Source organism: Dipodomys merriami, unplaced genomic scaffold (genome assembly GCF_024711535.1).
Source record: "Dipodomys merriami isolate MVZ:Mamm:240054 unplaced genomic scaffold, mDipMer1.0.p SCAF_17, whole genome shotgun sequence".
Classification (NCBI taxonomy): domain Eukaryota; kingdom Metazoa; phylum Chordata; class Mammalia; order Rodentia; family Heteromyidae; genus Dipodomys; species Dipodomys merriami.
The window spans coordinates 22,320,441-22,332,649 of record NW_027203048.1 but is presented as its reverse complement, the minus strand read 5'-3'; the positions used below and the strand labels follow the sequence as shown (position 1 = coordinate 22,332,649).

Genomic DNA, 12,209 nt, shown 5'->3' with positions numbered 1-12,209 from the left:
ACAAATTTAAGTAGTGTAATGAACCCTGTATGTGCTGTTTCTGTTCTCATATGTGAATTCATACACAAATTTAACGACCTTTGCATCTTCAGTACTATTGCTCTCCATAGCTATAACTTTCACATTTGAAGTGTAACAAACCAAATATGAATTATTTTCTTCACTGTTCCATATCTAGAAGATTTATTCTTACCCTAAAACTTAGTAACTTGATTTTCCTCTTTCTTTATTGAGAACTTTCACTTTCTCCCGTGAAGGAAACACATTGCAACTTCTCTTGGTATCAGTACTATCTCTTGTGCTTTGGGACCATTATTAAGTAAAATGTGACTTGAACATAAGCACTTCATTACCTCAATAATCTGACAAGTTATTTAATCTTTTGATCATTATGATATCCCTGTGAGTTTGTTGGTATTATCATTACCATTAAAATGGGAGAAAGTTCAGCAGAAGAAGTTTAGATATGTACCATGGTCATACTGCTAGTGACAGACTTAGATTTAAACCCAGGTTTTTTATGATGCCAGGACCCATATGCCACTGTATTAAGTACCACATCTTACCCAGATAGGCCTTTCCATCTACCTATTCTGTCTATGAAATATGGCAACCTACTTCTCAGCATGACAAGGTTAACTTGCAGTTTTAAGTATCAAGTATTTGGGCCTACTTTGCTTACCTTAGATATTATTCCACCCCTTGGGCACTACATTGTCAGTGATCTAATTTCCTAATCTGAAATCAGTCAAAAATAAAAACTTGCAGTTAAGCCCAAGTGGTTATGACAAGTTGCTAAATAAAACTGCCTCAACTAAAGTTGTGAGGTTCTTGAGAAATGTGGAGACTTTCTTGCAAAAGAAATTTTCCTTATTAGAGGAAATCATGGGTCATTGCACAGTTATAAGTGTCTTAGGAAAAAGAAAAGTGTGTCTTGAGGCTACAAAGCATAAAACCTTAATGGGATTATTTGTAGGCTGCTATTTGTGCATACTTTATAGATTATTAGAAAATGTTTTCTATCTTCATTATATCATCTTGTTTCACTGTTAAAATATTGCATAATTTTGAAAATATTCAAAATTGCTGAAAGAGAAAAGACAATAGTAATAAGCATTTACATAAAAATTTAAAGTTTTATAAAGTACTTTCGTGTACAATAAGTTACTTGATCATTTTTCTCTTTTTATACTTAGAAAATAATGGAATCATAGTCATAATTTATATTATAGCTAAGTGAATTGGACAAGGTAAGTCCGGATCAGTAAAGTGTTTAAATTATTGAATATTAGGGGAAAAAGTTCATTATTCCAAATTGCATGTAATAACTTCAGAGAAAGGCTTCAGTAGCAGCTGGTTTATGTGAGGCCTGCGAGGTGGTGAAGATCCCTTTCCTCTCACTGTTTGTTGTTTTCTTGTGCTCAGTCCTATTTCCCTCTTTCAGCAACCAAAGGTTGCTAGCTGGAACCTGCTTGGAGGGCACACAGGAAAGGATTCACAGCCATGAGGTTTCTGGCAGCAAGGACAGGACATTTGTGTCCTGACTGCCAGACCCTAAGAAATGCCATATTTTTCTCAACTGTACATGAAAACTCTTAGTCCCAGAAGTAACTTTAGTTCTGAATCATTCTAATTCCCAAACCAAAATTAGGTGTGTCCACATTAGTGAGTTGTCTGCTCAGTCTCTACAACACCCAACACAGCAACAGAATCCATGTAGGAGAAGTTCTGCTATGTAAATAAGCCAGTTCCTTTTCAGTCCTACACAGCACAGGAAACAGCCAGCTGTTTGGGTACCAACTATGGAAATATATGTGGATGGCTTTGGGAAATCTGGATTGTTACTGAAAGATGTATCACACAGACAAGAAAATAATTTCAAAAGCAGTGAGCACAAGTCTTGTTAGCAAACAGCACTCAAAGTGAGTTTCTTGAGCTGGCCCTTTGAGTAATGGTGCATAGTTCTTGAAGGACCCTGCTTGTTCGTATTTTCTCCCAGAAGAATCCCTTTTTCCTATATAACCAGAGTTTAATAGCCATTAAAATCTCAAGATCAGAGCACTGCGGTCAGAGCTGAGCCGCGTCGCCCGCGTCGCCCGAGTCCCTGGCCGCCTACGCCTACCGCCCGGGCCCTGGGGCCGGCCTCAGCCCTGCAGCGGGCGCGGCGCTGCCAGACCGGAGCTTCCTGTGGAACGTCTTCCAGCGGGTTGATAAAGATAGGAGTGGGGTGATATCGGACAATGAGCTTCAGCAAGCCTCTCCAATGGTACATGGACCCCGTGTAATCCAGTGACCGTCAGGTCAATCATATCTATGTTTGACCGGGAGAACAAAGCTGGAGTGAACTTCAGTGAGTTCACTGGTGCCTGGAAGTACATCACAGACTGGCAGAATGCCTTCCGCACCTATGACAGAGACAACTCCGGGATGATCGACAAGAACGGGCTCAAGCAAGCACTCTCAGGTTTTGGCTACCGGCTCTCGGACCATTTCCACGACATCCTCATCCGAAAGTTTGACCGACAGGGACGAGGCCAGATTGCGTTTGATGACTTTATCCAAGGCTGCATCGTCCTGCAGAGGCTGACAGATATATTCAGGCGCTACGACATGGATCAAGATGGCTGGATTCAGGTGTCTAACGAGCAGTATCTCTCCATGTTATTCAGCATCATGTAACTACGCCTTGTGAATATCAGCACCGTTTGGGAAGAAAATGCCAACCCCCTACCTGGGACAAATCAGGACGCAGATGCAGTTAGATTAGTTATTCTTCCTTCTATGGGTTTTCTATAGTTAATACTTGTGACCCGACTGTACATACACGTTTAAACCGATTAGTACTATTGCAGCTGTAACAGTAGCTTCAGTGATATGATTACAAACCTTGGCTTTGCTGACTGGGCCGTGAGGTAAAGTGTAATAATGATTCAGATATTTTACGTGCAAGCAAAACATGTATCATGTCCTTTTCTCAACATCTTCAGTTCTGTAATTGAAAATGCTTCCACTAGAATAGAATTTTTGAATTATATGGAATGTTATGAGTAATAATGAAACTTGCACAGAAACTTTTCATGTGCCTTACTTTTTTAAGAGAGTATTTATTATATTCATTGAAACATACAAAATATGCAATAAAGTAATGATACAGAATAGAAAAAATAAAATCTTGATCATTTTTCAAAAAGATAGGGAAAATAACACAAAAATTCATTTGAACCACAGAAGGCCCCAAATTGCAAAAGTAATCCTTATCAAGAAAAGTAGTGCTGGAGATAAAATAATACTTTAAACTCTACTATAGAGCTATGAAAACAGCTTGGTTCTGACACACACACACACACACACACGCACGCACGCACGCACACACACACACACACACACACACACACACACACACACACGGAACCAAAAACATAGTCTGGAAGAAAGACAGCCTCTTCAACAAATGATGCTGGAAAAAACTGGATATCCACACACAGAAAACTGAACCTGGACTCCTATCAACTTTGTAGCAGCATCAATTCAAAATCAAAGACCTCCATGTAAGACCTGAAAACTATATTACAAGAAGGAGTGGGAGAAACATTAAACTCCTTGGCACAGGAATTTTCTGTATAGATCCAGAAGCACAGCAAATCAAAGAAAGACTGTATCAAACTAAAAAAATTCTTCATGACAGAGGATATAACCAACCAACAAGCTAAAAAAAAAAAAAAAACAGCCTACAGAAGTGGGGAATATTTTTGCCAGCTACACATCAGACAGTGGTTTAATATATAGAATATACAGAGAACTTTAAAAATTAAACCCTCAAAAAACTAACAGTCCGGGGCTGGGAAGTTGGTTCAGTGCCAGAAGTGGCACTGTGGCTCAAGTGGTAGAGCACTAGCCTTGAGCTGAAGAGCTGAGGGATAATGCCCAGGCCCAGCGTTCAAGCCCAGGACTGGCAAAAAAAGAAAAGAAAAAAAAGTGAACAATCTGTTAATAAATGGACTAATGAGTTTAAAAATGTCTTCTCAGAAGAAGCCAATAGACACAGGAAGAAGTGCTCAACATCTCTGCCCAGAAGAGAAATGCAAATTGAAACAGCACTGAAATTCCATCTCACCCTAGTTAGAATGGCCATTATCAAGAAAACAAACAGTAACAGATGCTGGCAAGGATTTGGCCAATAGGGAACTCTAATGCACTGTTCGTAGCAATGTAAACTTTTTCAACGATTCCAGAAAGCAGTATGGAGGGTCCTCAAAAAATTTAGCATACGGGGCTGGGAAGGTGGTTCAGTGGTAGAGTGCTTGCCTTGCATGTATGAGGCCCTGGGTTTGATTGATCAGCACCACATAAACAGAAAAAGCTGGAAGTGGTGCTGTGGCTCAAGTGGTAGAGTGCTAGCTTTGAGCTGAAGAGCTGAGGGACAGTGCCCAGGTCCCACCACCGAATAAAATCTGGACTTAGGGGAAACTTGAAAAGACTGATGAGATATTTTCAGTCTGCTACCTGATTGAACATATCCTCAAAGTGGCAGCCTCACTATATTTCATGCTCTGGTGGAGTTCCCCCATTGAAAGTCAGCTAGCTAAGCTGCTGGTGGGGAGGGGGAAGGGGGAGGGCCTCATTCATGCCTGTAGGCTATAGATTGTCGGTAGAGCTCTCCATGTGAACCTTGCCCTCCACAGGACTTCTGCACATCTTGAAGGAAAGGGAACTGGTGTCACTGGACAATCTGTGCTCTGCTTTAGAAGCCTCAAGCTGCAGGTTTTTGGAATTGACCAGCTACTCCTGCTCAACCTTTGAAATATTTCAGAGTTAAATAGGTTAGAGAATTCAAAACTGTTTTTTCCCCCCTATGGCATGTTGTTAAGAGGTCCAAGTAGAGAGGCCATGTTTGGAAATGGAATAAGGGAACAGGCTCTACTACTAATACTTACATAATTGACTATCCCTTTTTCCTTAGGAGTCAAACTGCTCAGCAGAACCAACTTTGCCCTCAGGTAGTAGAAACCTATGTGAAAGACTTGAGCGCTCTTAAGCAGTGTCCTCTTCCCAACAGAGCTCTCAGATGACATCTCCATCTTGAGCTGAGCCTCAAAAATAAGGGACTTGAACTCAGGGCCTGGGCACACTGTCCCTGATCTTTTTTGCACAAGGCCACAGCTCTTCTTCTGGCTCTTTTATTAGTTAATTGGAGGTAGGAATCTCATGAACTTTCCTTCCCAAACTGGCTTTGAACTACCAAGCCTCCTAAGTAGCTAGGATTACAGACATGAACCACCAGCGGTCTGGCGGACTTTTCCATTCCTTTAGGACAGGATTTTTATCCCTTCTACTGCAGACATTTCAATGGAATATAAATTACTTCTAAGTTGTTATTAGTCATTAATGCTACAGCATGAATTAATTTGAGCTTTCTTGGTTTTGACAGGAAAATAATAAGAAGGAATTAGGGGAAGGTGAAAATGGGAATAAAGGAAGAAGGTCTGTTGTCCTCTTTACCTCTTCCACCTGGCAGAGGACTGCAGTGACTTTTTCCCCACCAGAACTCTGTCCATGCTTCCAATGAAACAGGGCTTTTCTTTTCCCTTTACTTCACCTTCCTGCAGGGAAAGACTAGAGGTCTTTTTACAGCTTTGACTCTTCTTTACCCTTCTAGATGTAGTTCCATTTCCTTTCCAGGATGAAAGCTTGTCTTTGTCCCCTCCCAAAATAGTTCCAGGCAGCAGAACATAGTGAATCCTTCCAGATAAAAGACCCTGCTGATAAAATGCCAGATAGTTATCAGAGAAGCAAGTGAGGGGAGTCAAGTCCCTACCATTAATTACTGTGTTATAGCTCTGTTTATATCCTGTTCGTTTGGGGCATGTTTTTCTTGGACAGTTCCTTGTCTGTGTTCTGACCTGTAGTCTGAAGTTTGTAAAACTCCCAAAGGTCAGGGAATAGTAGGTTCCTTCTTTTCTGAGAGGCTTAATGGCAAGTAAAAGAAGATCAAAGTTTCTATCTTCCATCTGGAAGGAAATGGACAAATACTTAGTTTGATAATTCATTGCTCACCTCAAGCAGAAGAACCTTAACCTGTTGAATTAACTCTGGCTTTAAATACCTAAGCCAGAAGGTTACCTGAAAAAGGAATGGCATTTATCTCTGTGAAACCATGAATATCAACTGGCAATTGACATTCAGACATAGAGGCCAGAGTCTTGTTGGATCTAAAATAAAACTGCTAGACTATATACTGGACTATATCCCTAAAAATGACAAAAATGTCAATGTTATGTTATTTACATTTTACCATAACAAAAATAGATAAATAATACTGGCATCCTGAGATTGCAGTACCTTGGTCACATATGCAATACTTTATGGTTGAGCTGAATGGTCTGCATTACTCTGAATGGGAGGTTTGATGCATATAAGGCATTGTCCATCTCTTTAGGAACTACAAAATTGTGCATATAGTATACCTTAAGGAACCCAAATAGATGAAGAGGCCAGTTGCTACCATGGTATAGACACAAAAGTTTGAAATTAGAAAAGAGCCTTTTCCATCCTGAAAACTATTTACTTTAAACTATGATAGCCACTCTCCTTCCACAAATGAACCAGAAAAAGGGGGTTTACCCTCACCCCAACCAACAATCTCCCTGTGTAGGTAGGGCTGGCCTTCAGACTTGGATTCCTTCCACCTCAGCTTCCCAAGGTATAAGTTTTCTTGATGGTTGAAATGGTAATGTCTATTGCTCTAATTATCAAATGGTAGTGACGGAATGCTGCATGATTAGATGTAAGATCATATAAGTTGACCTCATCTTTGATGTCTGGCAGCTACTACATGGCCAAGCACAGGTTACTAAACTAATTTCAACCCAGTCTTGTTAAATCCTGTCTGCAACCCAGCACAACTTTGTTACTGACTTGTGATTCAACCAGCCTTTTCTGCTTCATTGGTGATGATGGCTTCTGAAGACTAGTCTGTCATATTTTCCTAAAATAAAAACTCAGACCCTGTTACCTGGGGACAAAATTGCAATATGAAGTTGAAGATAGAAAGTAATAAAGTGTATATGAGTGAGTTAAAGATATCCTTTTTCCAAATCATGAAGCTTTTCTTCTTGTTACCCACAAAAACCTTCCATTCAGAACTCTGGATAAAGATGTCTCTTTGAGGAAGTGGCACTGTGGCTCAAGTGGTAGAGCACTAGCCTTGAGCTGAAGAGCTGAGGGACAGTGCCCAGGCCCAGAGTTCAAGCCCCACAACGGACAAAAAAAAAAAAAAAAAAAAAAAAGATGTCTCTTTGAGTGTATATATGTGAGACATTCATCATGATTTCAGCAATTCCTCCCTTTCTCTTTCCTCTCTCTCTCTTCCTCTCCCTCCCTCTCTGTCTCTTCCTGACTTCTCTTTCCTCCCTCCCACATTCTCTGTCTCTTCTCCTCCGCCGCGGCCCCCCCCCCCCCCCCCCCCCCCGCGTGCCCCTCTTCTCCCCCCCCCCCCCCCCATCCTTGGGCTTGCGCTTAGGCTCTGAGCACTGTCCCTGAGTTTCTTTTACTCAAGGCTAGCTCTCTACCACTGGAACCACAGTTCCATTTCAACCCTTTTGCTTGGGGTGGGGGGGAGGAGAGTGGTCATGGGGCTTGAACTCTGGGTCTGGGTGCTGTCCCTCAGCTCTTTAGCTCAAGGTGAGTGCTCTGCTACTTGAGCCATAACACCACTTCTGGTTTTCTGGTAGTTTATTAGAGATTAGAGTTTCACAGATTTTTCTGCCTGGTCTGGCTTTGAACCACAATCCTCAGATCTCAGCCTCCTGAGTAGGTAGGACTACAGGCATGAGCCACTGGCACTTAGATTCTTATATTTAGTGTTTTTCCTTAAGCAAAGCTAGAGGGAAGTCAGATGATGGTAGTTCATGCCTATAATCCTAGCTATTCAAGAGGCTGAGCTCTGAGGATTAAAGTTGAAGCCAGCCCAAATAGAAAAGTCTGTGAAACTCTTATCTTCAATATGTCTTGACAATAACAACAACAACAAAAAAAACCCCAAACTGCAAGTGGAGCCCTGGCTCAAGTGATAGAGTGCTAGCCTTGAGTACAAAAGCTTAGGGGCAGTGCCTACGTCCTGAATTAAAGCCCCAGGAGACACACACACACACACACACACACACACACACACACGCACGCACGCACGCACGCACGCACGCACGCACGCATGCCACGCGCGCCTAGAGGGTTATAGGGATTTGGAAAGAAGTTAAGATATAAGAAGCTAAGATAAACTTAAAATATATCAAATTTTACTTTGAAAATCAATAAAAGTAAGCCCACCTTTTCATGGGTAAGAAAATTGGAACTAGAATAAAAGTATTTTGAGAGAGAGTCCCAGTATGTAGTCCTAACTGGCATCAAACTTTCTCAGTTCTCTTTCTTCTGCCTCCCCAGCACTAGGATTACAGTCATGCACCACGATAACTGGCTCAAAAAACATATTTTTAGGAAACAGAGTCTTGTCAAAAATAGCGTGGGTTAAAGTGCTCTGGTGTGAAAGGTGCTTCTTTTAAAAAATAGTATTTCTTGCTGGGCACCGGTGGCTCACACCTGTAATCCTAGCTACTCAGGAAGCTGAGATCTGAGGATCGCTGTTCAAAGCCAGCCCAGGCAGGAAAGTCTGTGAGACTCTTATCTCCAATAAACCACAATAGAAAACTGGAAGTGGCGCTATGGCTCAAGCGGTAGAGCGCTCACCTTGAGCTGAAAAGCGCAGGGACAGCACCCAAGCCCAGAGTTCAAGCCCCACAACTGACCGGAAAACAAAAAAAGTATTTCTTTACTTTCTTCTTGACTAATGGTTTTGTCAGAATGATCATTTGGATCATTAACAGAGTGCTTTGAAATGTGTAGGGGAGTGAACATTTCTGTGCCTTGTACAAACTGGTAAAACAGATTATAAACTAAGTGATGCCAAATTCCACCAGTTTGTCCAGGTTCTCAATATTAGCAAATATAGCCAAAGCCAGAGAAATCTACTGATGAAATGACAGAAATGAGCGGAAGTGATCCAAATTGTTTAGTTTTCTTTTGAAATTTTATATTAATTAAACCTCAACCAAACCAAAGTTAAACAGTATTAAATTTCACATATCATACTTTGGTTTTAATCTTAGGTTAAGGTTGTGTCCTCAGCATGACTGAAAATGACTCATACATTCTATGCTGAATTTTATTTTTGATAGGCAAAGAGGGAAGCTTAGTAAGATGATATTAAATAGATTTGTCAATCAAACTCAAAGGAAATAAGGAATACCACTTAAGGATTTTCTTGTTTTTTTATTTCAATATATGTATACTTACTGTGGAGACTTCTTGAGTTTTATGTTTAAAATATTGTGAAAATAATCTATTAAAATTAACTGAGAATTAACTGATCTTTTTTTTCTGGTAAATGTAAAACTTGCTACAGCAAGAATATTGGTTGTGACCAATATTCTTTCTTGACATGTTCCCCCATCTTAAAATACAATCACCATGAAATTATTAAGCCATGGTCACAGTCCAAGGAAAGACTTGAAGGTAAGGTGATTCTCCTCAAAATTAACAACCTAATTAAATGTTAGAGGGTTTCAACCATATAGGATTGTTCTTTGCTTCTGAACAAAGCTAATGCTGTGACTGAAATTGTATGCTTGTAACACGAGTATATTTTTAATTAGTTCCGGTGTGTGTGTGTGTGTGTGTGTGTGTGTGTGTGTGTGTGTGTGTGTGTGTGTGTGTGTGTGTGTGTGTGTGTGTGTGTGTGTGTGTGTGTGTTCCACTTTGTTTCACTGTTAACTTTGTACTGTAATTTTGTTGTGCTTTTTTGGGGGCTATGTTAAATATAATTGGACACTGATCTGACTTCTGGGTTATGGCTATTTTTTTTAATTTCCAGAATTTGGAATGATTCAAACTAGCATGAATTGAACATGACCTATGATTTGAATAATTTTTTAAGTATTCAATATATTAGCCAGGCACTGGTGGCTCACTCCTGTAATCCTATCTACTAGAAGGCTGACATCTAAGGATGGAAGTTTAAAGACAGCCTGGGCAGGAAAGTTCATGAGACTCGTATCTCCAGTTAACTACTAAAAGAACAAGAAGTGGAGCTGAGCTGTGTCTCAAGTGGTAAGAGTGCTAGCCTTGAGTATAAAAGCTCAGGGACAGTGCCCAGACTCTGAATTCAAGACCTACAACCAGTACAAAAAATACCCCACAACAAAACCGAAACCTCAAAAATAAAATGTGATATTAAAAAATAGATTTAGAGTCTGGGAAGGTGGCTCAGTGGTAGAGTGCTTGCCTCGCATGCATGAGGCCCTGGATTCAATTCCTCAGCACCACATTAGCAGAAAAGGCCAGAAGTGGTGCTATGGCTCAAGTGGTAGAGTGCTAGCCTTGAGCTGAAGACTGAGGCACAGTGTCCAGCCCCAGAGTTCAGGCCCTATGACTAGCCAAAAAAAAAAAAAAAAGATTTAATCTACTCAAGTTAGAGTAAAATTATTTAGTCTCAATAATCACATGGAAAATTGTATAGCTATATGCAGAAGAGTCCCTTAAATCTAACCTAACAAATTTGAAACTAGTTTGAGTTACCACATACACTTGAAAGTAACAAAAATCAGTTTCTTTTAATATATACCATGATTGTTCAATTCAGAGCCAGGCATGGTGCTGCATGTCCATAATCTCTACATTCAGGAGGGTGAGGCAAGAGGCCAACAGCCTAGGCAACATAATGAAGCTCTGTCTCCAAAACAACAACAACAAAGACCATACAGGTTTTGGCAATTAGCTAGATTTGGAGTTAGATGCATCTGACCACTCTTGCCCCTTCATTTTCTTTGTGAATTTAGACAAGTACTCTCTCTGGGCTTGTCTGTGGAAGAGTCAGAACATTGTCCTAAAGAATATTTTTAGGTATTTAGTTCATTTAGAATTGTTAGGACTTAACTGTTTATTGGTTTGATGATTATTTTTTAAGAGAGCACACAGAAAAGCTAGTACTGATGAAGGAATCTTTCACACTTTTTACCTAGGTATGTTTAAATTAAGGATGTTCTAGAAATGAAGGTAGATGCTGAGAAGGAAAAATAAGACAGGATTATAGCAACTTTTCTAATGTATGTGAGTGGTTATTTTTTATAAAGAATTTCAAACCAAGCTGACATAAACTGCAACTGTTTGGAGTATATCGTTTAATTACATGGGAGGCAAGATAGGAAGATCCCAGTTCAGATCCACCCTCGGCCAAAAACAAAAGCAAAGAAGTTAGTGAGACTCTTTATTTTTGAAAACAAGTTGGATATAGTGGTTTCTGCTTGTAATACCAGCTACATGGGAGGCAGAGCAAGGACGATCATACATAGCCCAGTGCTGGCTGGTGGAGAAGAAAAGACAAAAACATGAGACCCTTTGTGAAAAAGAACTATGTGAAAAGAACTTGTGAAAAGGCAAAATGGGCAGGGGTGATACTCAAGTGAGGCCATTTGCCTAGGGAGCACCTTGATTCAAACACTAGTACCATCAAAGCTTTTTTATTAAAATAAACTGTACAGAGCTGGGTGTTGGTGGTTCATGCCTATAATCCTAACAACTCAGGAGACTGGAATCTGAGGATTGTGGTTAGAAGCTGGCTTGGGCAGGAAAGGCTATGAGACCCTTATCTCCAGTTAACCACCAGAAAACTGGAAGTAGAAGAGTGGTTCAAGTGGTAGAGTACTTGACTTGAGCTGAAGAGCTCAGGCCCAGAGTTCAAGCCCCAGGACTGACATAAAAAAAAAAAAAAAAAAAAAACAAAAAAACAAAAAACTGTGCAATTTGATATGTTTTGTAGACCCATAAATCCAGTATAGGTAAAGTATGAACATGTCTCTATCACTTATCAGTGGCTATAGGTTAATTTGTATTTTTTAGCATGTTATTATAATGGAATCATATAGTACCTAGGCTATTCTGTCAGTCTTTTCTACGCACCTTAATTATTTTGAGATTTAGCTTTGTTGTTATATCAATAGATAGTTCATTTTTTAACAACAGATAGTATTCCATTGTACTGATCTACTATGACTTGTTTATGCTTTTACCTGCTTATAGACATTAATGTTGTATCCAATGTGTAGTATTAGTAATAAGTAACTAGGGACTTGATGTAGAAGCATTTTTGTGGACATTTGATT

General features: G+C 40.0%; 1 protein-coding gene and 1 pseudogene across 4 annotated transcripts in view; both read left to right on the top strand.

Annotated features, from left to right (window-relative positions):
- Window positions 1–12,209, top strand: part of Thada (THADA armadillo repeat containing) — a 351,130-nt gene that overhangs the window by 180,838 nt on the left and 158,083 nt on the right. The gene's annotated exons all lie outside the window — the stretch shown is intronic.
- LOC138829315 (programmed cell death protein 6 pseudogene) lies at window positions 1,803–3,078 on the top strand (annotated as a pseudogene).